Source organism: Pseudopipra pipra, chromosome Z (assembly GCF_036250125.1).
Source record: "Pseudopipra pipra isolate bDixPip1 chromosome Z, bDixPip1.hap1, whole genome shotgun sequence".
NCBI classification, from domain to species: Eukaryota; Metazoa; Chordata; class Aves; order Passeriformes; family Pipridae; genus Pseudopipra; species Pseudopipra pipra.
Window position 1 is genome coordinate 71366909 of NC_087581.1, and position 19410 is coordinate 71386318.

Sequence of the window (19410 nt, forward strand, 5' to 3'; positions counted from 1 at the left end):
ATTTTTATTAATATTGCTATAAAGTATGACCACTGAAAATACAGTCCATTTACTTAATCCATGTCTTTCCACTCCAGGCTGGTCAAAGGGTAAATTAATTTTTCTATCAAAAGCTCTATTCAGAGCTTCATAATGTGGGACATAATGTCTGGAAAACCATAAGTAATGCTTTTAAAATAAAAAATGCTTCCTAGCACATCATATTTCAATATAGAGCACAACTTAGCAGAGTAAGCCCTTAGTAAGCTTTAGCAGGAGTAAGATGTCATATTGAATATCAATAAGGAACTTCCCATTCACCTTAAAAGCCACAGGAGTCCATTGAGATATCTCCTGTCCTTTTCCTCCTCTGTTTGTCTGCGTTTTTCTGAGCAGCATCACAGAGACAGAGATTTTTTCACCATGTCCTGCATATCTGTTTGATGTCGTTTAAGTCATGTGAAATCCTCTGCTTTTCTGGATGATTATAGAATCTGTTACTGCATTTGATGTCTTGTAGGAAAAGGATTTCCTCTGATGCTATAGAGGAATTGTCAGAGATCTCTGTAATGTGCTGTTTCACATTGTCAGTGTCAGGTAGCAGATCATATGGTCCCTTACCTCCATTCTGCCATGCCAGGTGTGTGCACTGAGAGACGGCTCACATGCCAGGTTGATAGGGCTATTGCAAGTGGTATTGGAGCTCAGTTCCTCACTCAGAGGTAGATAAATACAGTATTAAAGGAGAACAACACTAAAGGAGAGGTCAGCATGTTGCAGTCTCACTGTAAATAAGCCTCAACAGAGGAAATGGGCAGTGCTGCAGACCTCGCTGCCTCTCGATTACTCCTGGTGCTGTAGGGCTCAACAGCATTTTTAAAAGTTTCTATTTCTTCCTCTTCTCATCCCAGTTACAAAACTTCTGACATAGTCTTCTCACACCTCTTTTTTTTGGCTCTGCTGCTGACGACATATAGGCTGAAAAAAACTCAGCTTGACCTGGTTAAGTGTGTACATGTCTAGGGGTTCCTTGATGGCATCGTCTCCTACCCTCCCTAAAACCTGTTTCCTGGTGTACTGTGCTGTGAGATTATCTTGGGTTCTATGAAGAGTCGCAGTGCACCACTATTTTGTCTTCTTGTACACACAATAGCAGAAGTCATATTTGGTGAACCAGGATCCTAAGTAATCTATAAAAATTTAATCGCCCGCATTAGCCAGCAGCTGACATATCAACACAACGGTTTTGGATTCAGTTCCTGCTTGTTTTTTGGGTTCCCTTCTTCAGCTGCAATTCTAACCTTTCTCAACCATTATTTAGGTAGAAGATATAGAATATACCCTGATTTAAATGTTAACACGGAGAAGAAAAGGTTTCCAGTAACTTGGATGATAATCCCTGTAAGTGGTACATCACAGTGGAGAACTACAATTTCATATTGAATACACTGGACATTGATATATACATTGAATGTTCAACATAAACTGAATATTTAATATACAGATTAAACAGAAATATTTTGTTTCTATTTTGCCAACTGGCACACTTTTTTTCTCTGAAAAAGAAAAGAAAAAGGCTTTTTTTTCACTATTACATACCCATTCTAGAAACAAATTTTTGTTTCATGCTCTCTATATGTTGTGTTATATAATTTATGTTCCACATCATATCTGGTGTATAATATAATTTATGAGGCCTGTAGAGGAAGCTGTGTCTTATATCTTTCTTTTGGAGTAATTCTCATTTTTTCTAGGCTTTTCTGTAGAATTGTTGTGGCCCTTCTCTGGACTTGTTCCAACAGGTCAATGTCCTTCCCATGCTGAGCACCCCCAAGCTGGATGCAGTGTTCCTGCTGGGGTGTCCCAGAGTAGAGGATCAGAATTCCCTCCCTCACCCCACTGGCCACGCTGCTTTGGATGCAGCCCAGGACACAACTGGCTCTCTGGGCTGTGAGTGCACATTGCTGGGTCATGTCCAGCCTCTCACCCACCAGCACCCCCAGGTCCCTCTCAGCAGGGCTGACCTTGATCTGTTCATCCCCAGCCTGTGCTGATACCAGGGGTTGCCCCGACCCAGGTGCAGCACCATGCACTTGGTCTTGTTAGACGCCTGAGATTCCCACAGGGCCCACTTTTTGAGCTTGTCCAGGTTCCTCTGGATGGCATCCTGTCCTTCTGGTGTGTCAACTGCACAGCTCAGCTTGGTGTCCTCTGCAAATTTGCTGAGGGTGCACTCAATCCCTTCATCTGCATCATTGATGAAGACTTTAGATATCACTTGTCCCAATGGATTACCAGATCCCAGAAAAGACGTGGGTAGTTTTAGCAGTTAGGAAGCTAGGGTAGGTACACTCAGGACTCAATGATTTCTGTAAGTTCATTGAAGCATCTTGTAACCTTTTGTGTTTATATTTCTCTTGCTTAGCTGCATGATTATTTCAGAAGCAGGGAGCAGCTGATGGGTCCTGGAGATGTGTCTCACAGATACGCACGGTCCTAAGGATCCCCTTTGTAATTTGGTGTAAAAACAAAGAAACAGGAAGTAGTCATTCTGCAAAATCCTGATAAAACATCATTCTTGACACTGTATCCCTGTGCTGGAGTGTTCTATAGTTGTATTACAATTCGTATGTTGCAGTTGTCTGCCTGTCAATGTGATTTCTTTTTCTGATCAAGGACTCAGGGTGGGGCTATGATTACAGTTTGGAAATTTCTCAGTTTCCTCAGAAGACAGGAAGAGCTAAGTGCCAGGGGGCCTGTGTGCACCAGCAGTCTCTGTTGCTTCTGCTGCCCCAAGTCTTTGGCTGCCTGTCCTCAGGGCCAGTCCTGATGCTGTGTGCCCTTACTTCAGGCTCCTGGGAAAGAGCCGTGTGAGAAAGATCTGGGAGATATTTCAGCAGAGCCTCCTGGCCTTGCCTTCCAAGCCTGGCCCTTACCAGGACTGCAACTCAGCCATGACCTTGACCCTTCCTGGCCCCACACCCTCCTGGTCCTGGCTGACAGATCTGACATCTCTGCTCAGCCTCGGACCTGCCTCAACCCTGGAATAACAGAACATTCTGGAATAACACAATATTACAGTGACTTTATTATTAGTTTAGAAAATAATTTTTACTTTTCTCTAGAATTGTTCCTAGGTTTTTTTGATTTTGTTTTTTTTGTTTGTTTGTTTGTTTGTTTTGGGTTTTTTGGGGGGGTTTTTTGTGGTTTTTTTGGGGGTGGAGTTGTTTTTGATTTTGTTTTTGTTGTTTTGGTTTGGTTTTGTTTGGTTTTGGTTTTTTTTGTTTTTCTTTTTTGTTTTGTTTTTTTTTTACTTCAAGTTGGAAAAGGAGAAAAAAATTAAAAGGAAGAAAATAAAAAATGAAATGTTATAAATTCTAAAAAGAAAGAGAGATATCTGCTGTAGAGATATTATAGAAATCTTCACAAAGTTATGCCAGTATCAGTTTTCATGGGTATTTTCAACAAGGAAAAGGAGTTGTTGGAATCTAATCTTTAGCTTTAACATTGGTAGGACTGAGTGCAAAAAAAAATAAATGAATTGTTCAATATAATGTAAAAAGGAATGCAATTTTAAGATAACAGAGATTTTTATTTTTATGTGAGAGTAAGTTTTATTGATTCAGTGCTGTGAGAAGAGTCAAGATGGACATGCAGATCAAGCTCCTTTCTGCTTTCGCCTCTGTTCCTAGAACTCTTCCCAGGACAGAGTTTGTCTCGATATCAAAGGCATGCAACACAACTGTTTTCAGTGCCCTGACATGAAAATGTGTGTTTTGGTTTAAGAATGGTACTTCCCAATTTAATGCTCCCACTGAAACACTCCAAACCATGTGCTGCTCGACCACTTCCCCCTTCCCCACCTCCCTCTGTGGCGGGATGGAGAGGAGGATTGGAGGGTCTACAAAAAGTAAAGATTATGGTTTGAGACATGAAAGATTTACTGGAAACAGCAATGAAATAAGGCAACAAACTGTAAAAGCAACAGTACTAATGACAGAGTGTAAATGAAAGAGGCAAATAATTCACACATGACTACTCACCACAGAAACACGAAAATAGACAATACCCAACCTCTCCTTCTGCCACACTATTCCTCCAAAAGGTGCTCCTCCTCTGTCCCCACAATATGATGTGAGGTGGTATAGAACAACCTTCAAGTCCTAACCATAGCCCTTCTTAATTACTGCAAAAATTAACCCTGTAATGGCCCAAATGGGGACCACGTGGGTTGAGAAAGAGAGACATAAAAAATCCTGGCAGTATTTTGTCATCAGTGACCACGAAAGTCTGTCAAAGCATTTTGCAATCAGCTGCTCCCGTGTGAAGCAAGAAAGACATCTGGTGAAGCATTAGTGTCCAGATGGCTATTTCAAGAGCTAACAAGATGACTTAATGAAATGCTAAAGATGGAGGATGCCAGAGCCAAAACTGGATGTAGTTCATATGCATCACAAGGGAAAAGAAAAACAAGATGCCAATGACTTGCTTGTAGAAGAACTGCTTGTTTAAACAAAATGGAAAATACTGCTTGCTAAACGTCAGCAATATATAACTCATGAACATGGTTAGTTGAGTGCTCAAGAAAGTTACCTCTGTGATTCTGGAACTCAAAACCAAAAGCATATGTAAACAAGCACACCATTGTATCATAGAATCATAGAATCATAGAATCACAGAATCTTAGAATCACAGAATCATAGAATGGCCTGGGTTGAAAGGGACATTAAAGATCATCTGGTTCCAATCCCCCTGCCATGGGCAGGGACACCTTTCACTAAACCAATTTCCTCAGAGCCCTGTCCAACTTGGCCTTGAACACTGCCAGGGATGGGGCATCCGCAGCTTTTCTGGACAACTGATTCCAGTGCTTCACAGTAAAGTACCTCATAGAAAAGAATTTCTTCCTAATGTCTTATCTAAACCTGCTCTCTCATTTTTAATCCATTTCCCCTTCTCCTATCACTACATGTTCTTGCAGCTAGCAAGAGAGTGATTCCAAGCCTCTTGTAAGTAATTGCTCTCCATCCTTCTTGTAGGATCCCTTCAGGTACTGAAGACCAAAATTATATCTCTCTGAAGCCTTCTATTTTCCAGGCTGAACAATCTCAATTCTCTCAGTCTTTCCTCACCGGAGAGGGTGTTTTATCCTTCGAATCATCTTTGTGGCCCTCCTCTGGGCTTGCTCCAACAGGCCAATGTCCTTCATGTGCTGGGGACCCCAAAGTTGGATGCAGCACTTTGGGTGGAATTTAATGAGAGCTGAGTAGAGGGGCAAAATTACCTCTCCTGACCTGCTGACCATGCTGCTTTTGATGCAGCCCAGGATAAGGTTGGCTTTCTCTTCAGCTGTCTTGGACAGTGTCAGACAACTGCAATTCCCCTAACCTCTGCCAGGCCCTGCCACAAATCTGTGGATCAAGCGTGGACTAATGTTCCCTGTGGCCACTCCCATGCCTTTCCTTCTAAGGCATTTTAACTTCCTTGGAAGAAATGCTGATAAATTCTATGAAATTCCTAGATGTCAGAGAAGAGGTCTTCAGGAGAGATAACTTTGATCTTGCAAAAACATTAAGTGGATTATAAAAAGGAGTGGGTCCAAAATTATTTTATGGGCATACACAGAAACATTTTATGGGCATACACTTTCATAAGTACTTAATTGGAGAGTGTGGAATACAGAGGATGCAAAGATTTATTCCGAAGAACATAGTAGGGGAAAGCAGCAAACACTCTTGGGGTTTAGTGCAATGGTTATTACCACAGCCTTGCTCAAGTGGTTTGCTGAAAGTAAGAGAACTTCTGAGATCACTTCTCTGCCTCCTAAACATAATATTTGCTGGGAAAAAAATCTGGGACCTGCAATTATTATTGCAGCTTTGTCTGGCAAAAGACTCCCACCAGTACTTCCAGGATGTCAGTGGAGAGACACTGTTTGCTGTCTCCAAGTAATATTATCATCAGGAAGAAAACAGTGACTGATGGCTCCTTGTCTTAACAAGCAATGTTTTAGCACTGAATATAGCATCCTGAGGTGTCATCATAAGTGTTTAAAGGCAGAAACAGATGGAGGAGAAACAGAAGCATTTTCACAATCTTCAGTGGCACAGCCACGGACACAGGGACAGACACACAAGAGTATCTCTGTCAGAGAGACAAACACTTCCTGCATGACTATCCAGATGAAGCAAGGGATTCGTTATCATTGCCCTTCTCTTCTGGTAATCAGAAGTGAAAGTTCAGTTTTCTGTGACCTTTTTTCTTTTTTGCTGCAGAAAGAAAATGTTGAGCATTAGTAACAGAGCTATTAATTATTAACAGCAACAGCAAGCAAAACTTATGACACATAGAAGTAAATTAAATTGGTTCATTTCCTGTGGGTTAAGAATCTGTTACTTCAACTGTTTCCCTTTGGCTGGCTTTCCTCTTTAGCTCTGACTCAGTAAAAGGTGAGCCAAGGATGGACTTGTTCCATCATATATTAATGACTTCTCTTTAATATTTTCCTTAGAACAAAAAGGCTGGTTTTTTTTTTCTTTTACATCTTAGCTTATAGTTGACCTTTATCGTAAAAAGTTTTCAAAAATGTCACTAATTTGTAAGTAGCACTTTGGCAACTTTCTGTCTTGCTTATAGAGAGCTGTTGAAGAGCAAGAAGTTTTCCTTTTTTGATCTGGATTTTTACTTCTTTTATTTGTTTGTTTATTCTTTAATTTGGGGAGAGGATGTCACTTCCCTTCTTACACCTGCTTATGGATTCCATCACAGATCAATATGATTCATTAGAAGGTGATAGGACTGTTTTAAAACAGAACATAAATCAATCCGTGTTAGAGTTTACTATTTTCCATTTTCTGGGAATATAATCCCTTTTCTGGTTCTGTAAGATATTGGTAGGACTGATATGTCCAGTTTAATTATTCTCAGCATGACAGAACCAAGCTGATATGGGGTGAGAAATGTATCCTAACCACCAAGCCACTTAAATAATTTGATGTTTGTTATCAATACTTTATAGAATCCAAAGCTTCCTTGATTCCTTTTCTCACCCTTTCTGACTCTTACTCTGACTCAGCCACACAACACTGTGGCTATAAAAAGATGTGCAAAACAACTGACTCAAGCAGAAGCATGCCTGTTGCACGTGTCTGGTTAAGATTTCCCTGTTTTAGCTGCATAGGTACATTTTTCTCTGGTGGCAGACTGCAACTGAGAGCGGGCAGGTATCATCAAGTGTCATGTAAGAGCCTGAGAATTGTTCAGTAATTGCAGTTGCAGGTGAGTGAAAAGCAATTTCCCAGAATTTTCGCAGTTAACTGGAGGGATTGGGCTGATGTACTTTAAGAGTATGTTAACTTTTAAGTTTGGAAAGAGTATTCATCTACAGTAACCTCAGATGATGAGATGAAAGCTGAAAAGCACCATTTGGGCTTCTGACTCCCACATGGCTTTTCAAGACTGATTGAAGTAGAATGTCGAAATGTTTTCTGCCAAAATATGTAAATAACACTGAAAGTCAGATTAATGTATTTGTGGAACTATTATTTGTTCATATAAATTTAGTTTAAACAGAGAGTGCAACATGCTGGGGAGTTTTGACATGCAAGCAGTAGCTGTTTCAACTGACAATATCCCATGCAAAGCAACTCATTGAATGTTTCACCATCTTCATCAATTCTGAAATCCTATCCTTCTCCTAAGGTTTCTGATGTTCTGTACTCATAAGTAGGCTTAGTGTAAGAAGAGCATGGTGCTGGACCTTGGTACCATCTCCAGTGTGTAGCTGGGGGGGCTTTTTGGTTGGTTGGTTGGTTGTTTCTGTTGGTGGTTTGGGGTTTTTTGGGGTTTTTTTTTTGGTTGTTTGGTTGGTTGGTTTGTTTTGTGTGTGTGTGTGTGATTGTTTGTTTGGGGGTGGTTTTGGGGTTTTTTTCTAGGTTTTTTTATTTTGGTTGTATTTGCTGAGCAAATCTCCAAATCCTCAGGAAATGTTAGCTATGTGGGTTTCAGATCCTGAAAGTGTTCACATGTGACTGGTTTCAGAAGCACATGGCTGGCAGCAGCCCACTGTTTTCCAATTCAATTACATCAGCCATGTTGCACTGCTTGAAGCAGAAGAACACTTAACACTGCATTTTCTTACTTTGTGACCATCCTCTCAGATGATAAATAAACTGCAAGGTCTGTGCTAGCTGCATTTTCTGGATAAATTTTAAAAAATGAGTGAAACGTCCTTTCAAACTGTTGGATTTATTTATTGGTTGGCCTGTCGAAATTGAATACATAAACATACAGAACACAAATAAGTACAAGCACTGTGATGGCCAGAAATCAGCAGAGATTCAGTGATCACTGTAGCTGAGATTCTCCAAAAAATCAGGCAGCAGCATGTGTTTAATGAATGAGCAAATATTGGGAAATTGGCCAGATCCTTTAATTTAAATGTCTCTGTTTGCCCTGAATTTTGAAATGAGGATTGGGAGGGAGGTAGGCAACTGATAAAGTAGCCATGAATAAAAAGAAGTGGGGTGGTTTTAGAGTATTTTGAGCATAACATGTTCTATTTACTATGTGGATATACTGCAGCACCAGTGATACTGTGGTATTCATCATTAGAAATAATGGATAATTATCTTACTGATACATTGATTTCTGTTATCTAAATAAAATATCTTACTTTTCAATTTTTATATGTATATATAAATAAAATAAAATTATTTATTTACATATAATTACATAAAGATAAATATATATACACAAAGAAAGAAACGTATAATTTTAAAATGCAGCCTAATTAGAACTACACAGAATTGCATAGGTATAGGGAAATTATTGTTACCACATTTGAAATGTCTAACCACTACAGTAGGTGAATGTGAAAAATAAGTCTGTTCTGAAAAATAATGAAATAAGTGGAGCACAGAGAACAGTTCCACTTGGTGACGTGTTACGTTCACCTAAAACTCTGTAATTCAGGCAATTATGGAAGAAATTTTAGCTGTAATAAAACAGATGCTCCCTATTTTGGCCTGCATACTTTACTGCAAAGTATAACCAAACAAGGATGGTTTTACACTGTTTTTTCTCAAGATACTTCTTTATCCTCTGTTAAAATTGTGATAATCTCTGACTAACTGCACTTTTTGTACAGTCTGTTAAAGGCAGAATGACCTTTACCACATCATCTAAGTCAAAGATGTTATTTTAACTTTCTTCCTGCACTTTTCCCTCAAAGGGTTACAGGCACAATAGTTTTTATTTGCCATTTCTATTTCATTTTCTGATTGTCCTTTCATGTGTCCTCCTGTTTAGTACATTATGTTGATCTTCCTTGGAGCTGCACCCTGGAACTCTACTGTGTTTGAAGCAATTTACTCTGTCCAGTGGATTCTTTCTTTTTCTTATTATGCAGAAAGTTTGTTGTGTTTAATAACTCTTGACTATAAATTTCTGTTCAAATACACTTAAAACTCTTACACATATAAACAAAGCAGATGAAGAATTTTCTTTTAACAAAATAATTTCTGTGACTAGCATGAAAACAGCTTATGGTTAAACTTCATCCACCAAACACAGTATTAGATGTGAAGGATATTTACAGAAAACTCACTTGTGATAATGAAAAGAGCTCTGATATGGTTGGTCGTTTAACTTGCTCCACTCTAAGGTACTTTGTTATGTGAAAAGATAATTTAAAACACCTATAATGAAAATAGCACTCTGATGATTTACAGAGCTAATTAATTTTTTTGGCTTTGTTTTTTTTCCTGGTTTGCAAGGCCTGAATTGTGACAGTAGGGCAAAAAGTGAAAGAATGACTGGAAGACCAAATAGAACATGATCAGCTTAAATTTCCTATTTTTTTGATAGGATGAAAAAGCCAAAACAGAAAAAAAACCCCAAACCTACTGTACTAATATAGGCAATACCCCTTAATGACAAGAAATCAGTGATAGTGCTGATAGCCTTTCCTGCTGTAAATGATGCACCCAATTTCAGAAACCAGCTCTTTTGGGTCAACTCTTTTGACATTAGCAACTAGAATGTGCCATAAATTATCTTTGGATCACCTTAGGAAAATGCAGAGCAGAGTACTGAATTCCAGTTAATTTAGTTTAAATTTTCAGCCACATCTATTGGATTTCACACAGAACTGCTGTCTTTACACAGACTGCACTTTAAATGACCAGGAAAAAAATACATATCCTGGATAATAATATTTTTTAAATGTTATTAAAAATATCACTGGAGGATTAGAGTCATATGTTTGGCCTTGGTCCCCATCTTCTATCACTGTGTGGTGAGAAGAGAAAGCCGTAGCACTAACTTGGTCTCTTACAGGCCTGGTAATAAAACATTTCAGTGATATTTAAAAGCCGGACAGCAAAGATACCAGTGTCCCATTTGAAGCCCCAGAGATCCAGCACAGACATTATAAAGGGCCTAAAGCAGGAAAATTGGGTGGATAAATGTTCCGTCCATCCCTGGTGGTCAGAAGGGTAAGTCAGAAACGAGGCATAACATCAGCAAGTGTCACACTGTCGTTCCTTACTCTGAGGTCAGGCATCAGCTAGCAGAGGATTTTTGTGAATTCAGCAGTCTGCAAGGGCTTCAAGTTCAGTCACTGTTCTCCTGTGTCCCTTGCAGAACTGCAGCCTGCTGCTGAGGGGGGCTCCACGTAGCACTGACCTGCCCCTGACAGATGCAGTGAAATTTATGCTATCCATTTTTGAATCCCATGTTACAAAGTATTTGACCCAAACCAGACAGTCTTGGCCTTCTTGGACTAAGAGTTGGACTCGATGATCCTTGTAGGTCCATTCCAACTCAGCATACTCTGTGATTCTGTGATTCCAAACACCAGTCAAGTGGGAGCTCCTTCCTCTCCCATGTTGCCTGATAGACCCATCACGAGGTATCGTGTGCTTTGGCTTTATACTCAGGCTGTTCAGTCAAACAGAAATTTTCTGAAAGCAGTGTCTGCAGAATCGGGTCCTGAGTTGCTTAGTTGACTTGAGAGGAGGTATTTGTGAGATAAAATTTGAAGGGAGCACTGCAATGTGGAAGTCTGTACCTCAAGGCCAGAACACAGTGCTGGTGCTTTGCTGCACAGGGACTTCTGTCTGTTTTCACTTTCCTTGTTTTGTTTGTGATTAGTCAGAATGTTATCAGTGCAGAATGTTTCTGGTTAATTTACACAACTATTAAAAGATGGAATAAGTGGTTAAAAAATTATCTACTGGAAAAATCACAGCATGGTAAAGGTGCTATAAGTCCTGCTGATTGTATGGTGGCCCGGTGTCCAGAAATATCAGCCTGGGGAAAGGTGGAAGGAAGTATTCCCTTAAGTGTTTCTTACAACTCATTTGATCTACCTCATGAATACATTCTTAAAGCACCTCTTCGTCATTTTAATTAGTAAATTTTTATTTTATCATTTTTATTGGCCACTCGCATCCCTTTCTCTAACTTTCACAAACATTCACCCGCATACTGCTGTGGTATGTTATTCCCATGACTTTGTACAGTACTGGAATTTCTGCTAAACTAACAGACACTTTAATGTTTTCAAGTGGCAGTGGAGAAATGTTTATAGTAATAGCTGTTTAGTACACTATTACATCACATAGCACAGTGCAAGCAGCTATCAAAAATATGTAATTTTCAGCAATACACTGCTGTGATTTTCTGATTCAAAGTATTTTTCTTCACTGTGCTCCTGGTTAAACATATATTTATCTGATAGATTTCTATGACACAGCCTTTGTTAGTGAGTATACAAGGTGGAAATATTAAAAAAAAAACAACTTTTTTTTCAGTCCATTAGACAATAAAGTTAGTTGCAATGATACTGAAAGTTTGATAAAAAGATAGAGCATATAACAATCCATACTTGCCTCTCCGATATTAATTACTCCTTTGGGTCGTGTTATATATTTTTAAAAATCTATTTATATAATATATCCTTTAGGATAAATTTGTTGCTGGAGTAAATAATTTTAACCCCATTGGTGTCAGCAGAGGTGCAATTGAAATGTTTTATACATTGTCTTTTTAATCCTTCCTTGGAGATGTAGAACTAAAGTGGGTATCTTCCCACATGTAATTCAGCAATTAAAAAAAAAATTCTCCCTCTAGGCTTATCCTATTTCAGGATGAGGTATTTTCAAATGGATTTTTTTTTTTACAGCTGCAGCAGCAGGGGACAAATTAGGTTGCCATTACTGGCTAGTCAGGCATTTAAGAACTGCTGAAAATGGAATAGAGAAGTTTCACTGTGAGGTCCTGAAAAGGTGTAATCTAAGACACGGTATAAACTCTCCTTCACAGCTTTCTTTAGGGTTTGATAAGAGGTAAATTGATTCTGGTGACTAGCCTCTCTCAGTATAACTTTCTGTACTGATTTCCAGACAAACAGATGGACTTCAACAGAGCATTTGAAAAAAAAAGCTGTTGGCAATCTTACTGAGAAGCTTCTATTTCTGATTCTTGAAGTAAATACCTGGACACTGTGCTTCTGGAAATTCCTTTAACAGAGAAGTTAGAACAACTTTTGTTGAACCATTCTCAGTGAAACCTGCATAAAAAGACTCCAGTGCAAGGGGAGGGAGTGTTTACTATCCTTTTGTAGCCAGCTCTCCTGGAGGGAACAGGACTTCACTCAGATGCTGAGCTAAGCTTTTCCCTCTTGTGAAAGAGGTATCTAATTTTTTCACAGAATTAGGGTTTATGCCAGCTATTCATAGTGTAACATTCATACCCAGAAAGCAGACCAACAGACTGGGAGGGAAAGCTTTCAATCTGCAGAGATTATACTTCTCACGTGCTGAGGGTACAGGAAGTTTGGTGGATTTAATTGCAGAAGCTGTGTCATAAATCCTTGTTTTCAGCTGTTGAAGACAGCTGTGAAGACCTCAGGTCATTTGTGGTGAAGTTTATTGCCTTTGTCATGGAACCACCGTCAGTAAGGACCTCATCAGAACTTTAGATTGTGTAAAGGCTTCACTGAAGCACTGATTGATGCAGGAGTTTTTGGAGTTGTACAAAAAACTTCCACGTCTTTTGCAGCCTTTAGTGTTCTAATGAGGCCAGGGTGATGATGTGGCATGCACAGACCTACCCAAAAGTGAGCAATGAAGGCAAGGGTAGTGAGCACAGGCTAGCACCTACCACTAGTATTTTGAGGCCATGATATGACCACATATAATACTTAAAAGATGATGGCTGGTTCAAGACTGTAAGGTATCAACAGTTTTTTTTTTTCTTGTGTGTTTATATTCTTTTTGCTTATAAGTTTTGGGTTTTTTTGGGGGGAGGAGGGGTTCGTTTTGATACTTTATAAAATGGCAGATAAAAAAGATGTATCTTTATAGTGGCCCTGTTCAGTTGATGCTTTTTCAGTGTTGCTGCCTCAGGAGGGTGAAGTCGAAAGTGCTGTGCCCTGCTGACAAGAAACCAAACACTGAATCATACTCATGAACTGAGCTCTAGATATTGCTGTGTAGAAGAAGAGTAATTCCAGTGCCTCCTGACTCTTGGCACTATGACAAGGTCTCCAAATCTGACATTGATGAGCTAGTATTTATTTAAAAAAAACAAACAAGCATTCAATGTAAGATTACTGGAATCATTAGGAAGGGAGAACTGTGATAATATCCAGATAATCCTTTGCCAATAGAGACTTAGTGAGTGATTTGGCTGTTGTACCTCGGTTTATTTTGTGGTGACTGAAGATCAGAAGGTCATGGTGAAGCTTTTCCAAAGTAATAAAATACACCCAAAACCAACAGAAAAAGAAATTGGAATACCACAATTAGCCAAGTTCCCCAAAACAATCAGGCATGTATATGTAAAATTTTGCTTTAATTGAATTAAAAAATCGCACACTTACATGGACCAGCTTCTTTTGCTAAGAGATAGGTAAAGAATTTCAACAAAATCTTCTAAACAATTCTTCTCTTTCTTGCTTTTTCTGGTAGCCTTCTTCCCTAGGGAGAATCCTTGGTGTTTAACCAGAGCAGATTAAGAAACCATCTCTAAGCAAATCTTTTCTATCCACAGTGTTTCCATCCAAATATGATTTAATAAACTGTTTTCCTGATTTCAATCTGTGTTCATCAACACAATTCTTCTTCAAATTATATTGAGAATATTTTATAAAATTAAGTGTGTAGTGTCCACACTGCACAAACTGCAATGAATTGCAGTTTATCTGTGAGATGTCACCAAGTTTAGCAGAGGAAGAGCATTTGCTAGTTTTAATGAGTTTGTTTTACTCACAGAATGATGGAGTGGTAGCAGTTAATGCAAGTGTATGCTCTCTGTCTATGCCAGAACAATTGATTTGGGCAGAATATACCTGCCTTCATCCTTGTTCCAGCACTGCAGCAGTGTTACAGAATGGAAAGGGCTCATTTATTTAGAATCTGCCTAATTTATGTAGAAGGGTACCAAGTCTCAACTCTGCCAACCAACACATATTGAAATCTAATTTTGATAAAGACAGGCTTTCGCCTATAGGTGAGGCTTAAGGACTCTTTACCTCAAGAAACAATTTCAGTTTATTTTACTAGGTGCTATTACAGCAAAAGAAAACCACAAAAGTTACCAGCCAAGTTCTGTTTTCTTTGCCAAGTCGGCGAAGTCCCCTTGTAAAAACATTGACAATCTGACTCCACAAGTATTATTATCACAGTCATGTCGTAACTGTCTACTAGTTAAGTGGGTTTTTCAGGAAAATAATGTTCTTAGGTGCACCATTTAGATACTTGAATGACTCCTTCAGTGTGAATGCATTAGTGTTACTGGTTGCACTGCTGCGCAGTAAGAAAAAGTCTTACTTCTGCAAATGCAAACCTTTAATATTTTGGCAATTGTGTAGGCCATGGGCCCTTTGGAAACGTCTGCAGCACAGGACATGTCTGTGCAGCACAGGATCTGGGTACTAGCAGAGGCCACAGATGTGCAATCGTCGTGTCACTGAAGGCATTACACTGCACTTTTCAGCAGAACCAATTTGAGACAACTGATGAGCCAAGGTGGTTGTACTGTTTTTGATTTTGGAGCTAGCTTATTTGACACAGGCTCAAATTTCTCTGTACAGTCCACTCTGTAAGTTACATCTTTAACAAGTCAAAGTTTTTGAGTTACTGGAGCTCATCTTGTTAGAACCCGGAGCTAATATTGCCAAGATTGTGGGTTTAATCCCTATGTTGGCCATTCACTTGAGAGTTAGACTTGATGATCCTTGTGGGTCCCTTCCAACTCAGAATACTCTTGTGATTCTGTGATTTATTCACTGTGCTCTTGAGACATACTCTAAATGACCCAGAGCCTATAAACAGAAGTCATGCACCCGACACCTACTATCTTTCTTCAACAGAACTGTTCAGGGGACTCAAGTTTTGATTTAGCAGGTACCTAGCTGATGGTCTGAACAAAGACTCTCATGATCATGGTTACAGTCAAGGTCTTCTGAGGCCTTTAAAGCTCCAAGGAAAGCCATAATTTTTCATATTAATAAGAACTTACATTAAAATAACAGTGACAAAGAAAGGGACAGGATCAGCTTGTATAAGTGGTATAAGTATTTTTCTTCATTTTTAAAGGACCAATTTTCTTAAATAAATGTGATTATGCTACTCTGAAAATGTTCTATGTTAACATTCTTATTTCTTTAAAGGAAAGCAAATTCTTTCTATTCCTTACATGTTGCACAATATAATGGCACACAGCCCACACAGTGGGTAATTTAAATGAACAGCAGGCCTTCAGATTACACTGAAAGGCCTGTTATATTTCAAGCAGGGAACATTTTTATTACAGTCACATTCCTGACATCCTACAAGATGTATACTCATTTTTTTCCTCTCCCTCAATATCAGACCAACAGACAAATAGCTGGAATAAATGGGCATCTCTGGAATACCCATGGACAGTTCACAAATAAAGCTACCTCAACTTTTTGAGCTGGAATATTCTGCGCTGAGAGAAAACTCTATTTTATACACAGGAACTGCAGCATGAGTTGTATGCAGGAAGCCTCATCACATACAATCAGTGATTCACAGTTTCATTCAGAGCAGAGAGCAACTTAATGGCATTATTCAGCCCAGCAAGCAGGGATTTGTGTAATGGGTCTTTCCAAAAGTATAACCACAGCAGTGAGGAGAGGTGGCAGCTCAATATTTTTGGTTTATGTTTGACCTTTTGTCATACTTTGGACCTTGATACAGCCTCAGCTGCTTCCCTCTTGCTTTGGAACAAGTCTGACCATTTTTCCTGTAACTAAACTAGGACTCAAACAGACTGTAGTCCTACCTCACATCTTTAATCTATGTTTGTTTTCTCACCCCATTAGCTTCCTCCTGCCTCATCCTCACTGCCTCTTTCAATTTCAAGGCTACAGAAGTTATAGTTCATTATAATGAACTGCAGCTCATTAGTGCTGCTCTCCGAACCATGGAAATTCCCCCCTAAAGAGCTGCCACCCAAATGAAGTGACCTAAAAGGTTGGGAATTTTGCAGTGTTCAAATGATAGTTTTGCAAGATCTCTATCCCCTAAATAGGAAACAAACACATCTTTGGATTCATAAAAATGCACACGTTTTAATGCTATTAAACACAAGCAAGTATAGATGTCTATGCATCAAAATGGACAATTATACATTTTTGTTAATCTTTCCATGTGGCTTAGGCTGTGTCTTTATTGCCCACTTATATGCAGTGTACATATATTCAAGAGAGTTATCCATAACTTGCAGGAAGGGTTAGTGACCAGAAAGCTCTGCTAAGACTCAGCAGAGTCTATTCTTAGACCTGTTACCAGTAGACTTGATGACCTTGGACAAGTGAATTCACCTCTCCAGACCTCAGCTCTTCTCACCGAATTGCAGTGACATTTATCTGCCCCTGGAATATGATGTGATAGGTATTTGGGAAAGGTTTAATACCTCTCTTATTGTTCATGTTTAAGGGTAAGTGAAGAACATGCAAACTCCGCTGGTAATCTATTCAAGCATCAGCTGTATTCTAAAAATTGAAGGTCTATAGGTTCAGTTCCTTGAAATAATGATCAGAAGGGTATTTCAGAATCACAGAATATGCTGATTTGGGAGGGACTTACAAGGATCACTGAGTCCAACCCTTACCCCTGCACAGGACCATCCCCGAGAGTCACACCATGGACCTGAGGGTATCATCCAAGTGCTTCTTGAACTCTGTCAGGTTTGGTGCTGTCACCACTGCCCTGGGGAGCCTGTTCAGTGCCCAACCACCCTCTGGGGGAAGAACCTTTTCTAATACACAGCCTAAACCTCCCCTGACACAACTTCAGGCCATTCCCTCAGGTCCTGTCTCTGGTCACCACACAGAAGAGATCAGTGCCTGCCCCTCCTGTTCCCCCCACAAGGAAGTTGTAACTGCAGTGAGAGCTCCCCTCAGTCTCCTCTTCTCCAGCTGAACAGAACAAGTGCTCTCAGTCTTTCCTCACACAGCTTCCCCTCAAAACCCTTCACCATCTTTGTTGCCCTCCTTTGGACACTCTCTGATAACTTAATATCTTTCTTAGATTGTGGCAATCAGAACTGCACACAATGTTCAAGGTGAGGCTGCACTGGGTGAATAACTCCTGTCTTCCTCCAAATGAATAGAATTTCTGCCAAGAAATTTTGCCCACCCTGAACTGTCCTTTGGAAGATTGTTCCTGATACACTGAATAACATCATTTCCAAAATGGCTTTGCATTTTATAATGTGCACTAAACAATCCTCACTTCGCATTGTCTAAGGCAATTCATAACTACAAAATTAGTAAAGATTTTATTTATTTTTTTGCTTCATCAACCAATTAAATATTACTTGATCAAAACATTTAATATGATAATTCAGGTGAAAGAGCTGAAGTGTTGTGTTTTTCTTTTCCACTGTGGCGATTGCATGTTTTTGTGTGGCTAACAAGTTTAATGAAGATCAGGTATTACTAAGGATATGCAGAGCCATGCAGAAGAGAGGCTGTCCTTGCAAGGAGGATAAACAGCTCTGACCTACTGGCTTCTGCAGTGAGTTCACAGTGACAAGATGATCATGGAGCAATGGCAATTGGTAAGAAGGACCAAGTGCCATGACATTTTATATAGTTCAGTTACATATCTGTACAGATATGGATAAGTGTACAGATGCCAGCGAAGGCCTTAAAATGCTAATGCATTTAATAGAGTCATATGTGGCAAGAACTATAGAGAAAACTGAAAAATCAACAAAAAATAAAGGGCAGATAGAAATATTTCCATGATTTACATGGAATCCCAAAGAAAATTTATCAGTGTGATAGCAAAAGGGAATCTGACAGTAATTCTGTCAACAGGTTTTCTTATTCCCATTATTTGCACTGTTTTCATATCTGAAAATGAATGCAAGCTTTTTCCCTGACTTTGGTTGGTGGATGTAAGCTATCTCAGAGGGGAGGAGGCAGATTCCTGTAACACAAGGTGGCACTAGGCTGCTGCCATTGTTGAGACCAACCTTCAATGCCAGGAGGAGGAGATGTGGAAAGAGTAGACTGCTCAGTTTTCAGTCTGACAAGTCATTCCAGCTGAGCAAGCTGGCCTACAGAAGCAGTGAAGAGCACAACCTGCTTTCTGCACGAGGTTGTCAGAGCTGCCATCCTAGCCTGTGTGTCCCAGGCACCTTGGGGACATTACGGCAGACTTGGCCAGCCTTGCTGGAACACAGCACTGGCACTCAGTGCTTCTCTTTTAACCTTGACAGGTAAAGATGAGTTTCACTGTTGATCAGGTAAAAGGCAGAGTTTCTTCCAGCTGAGAGGAAGTAACCTGTTAAATCGTCAGCTATTCTTGGGAAGCTGATGGAACACTGGTTGTTAAAACATTTTTAGAGATACATAAGATCTCTGTAATGACAGAAATCCTGATGAGAGTGTTGAATCAGTGGTCTGAAAGGGCTGACACAGTGGGACAGAGAAAATGAAGTGGATCAGTTTATCACTATATTACATGACAAGGAAAAAGAAATACACATGTTCTTAGACCTGCTTCATGCCAGATGCCTTGTTTGGGGAGTAGTTTCTGATTGATATTGGTTCCAAAAGGTCTGTTCACTGTGTCAAGCACTGCTGTACTATTTCACATTTCTTGACAGGGTTAGGAGACCAATCCACTTGGTGGTAAAGCACTTAAAGACCACAGGGGTCAATTTAGCAGTTGCCATTGACTCTAGTCCCCTCTGTGAACATCCTCAAGAAAGAGACAGATAACAGCAGTGCACACCTCTGCATACAACTGCAATATGGACAGTAGTGAAAAGTATTTTTGCCACACAAAGTCTCTGCTTCAAATCTAGTTGGTAGAGGAGAGAGATAATAATAGACTTAGCGCAGAGTCAAGAGGAGAGCGTGAAAAACTCCTGCTGATATTC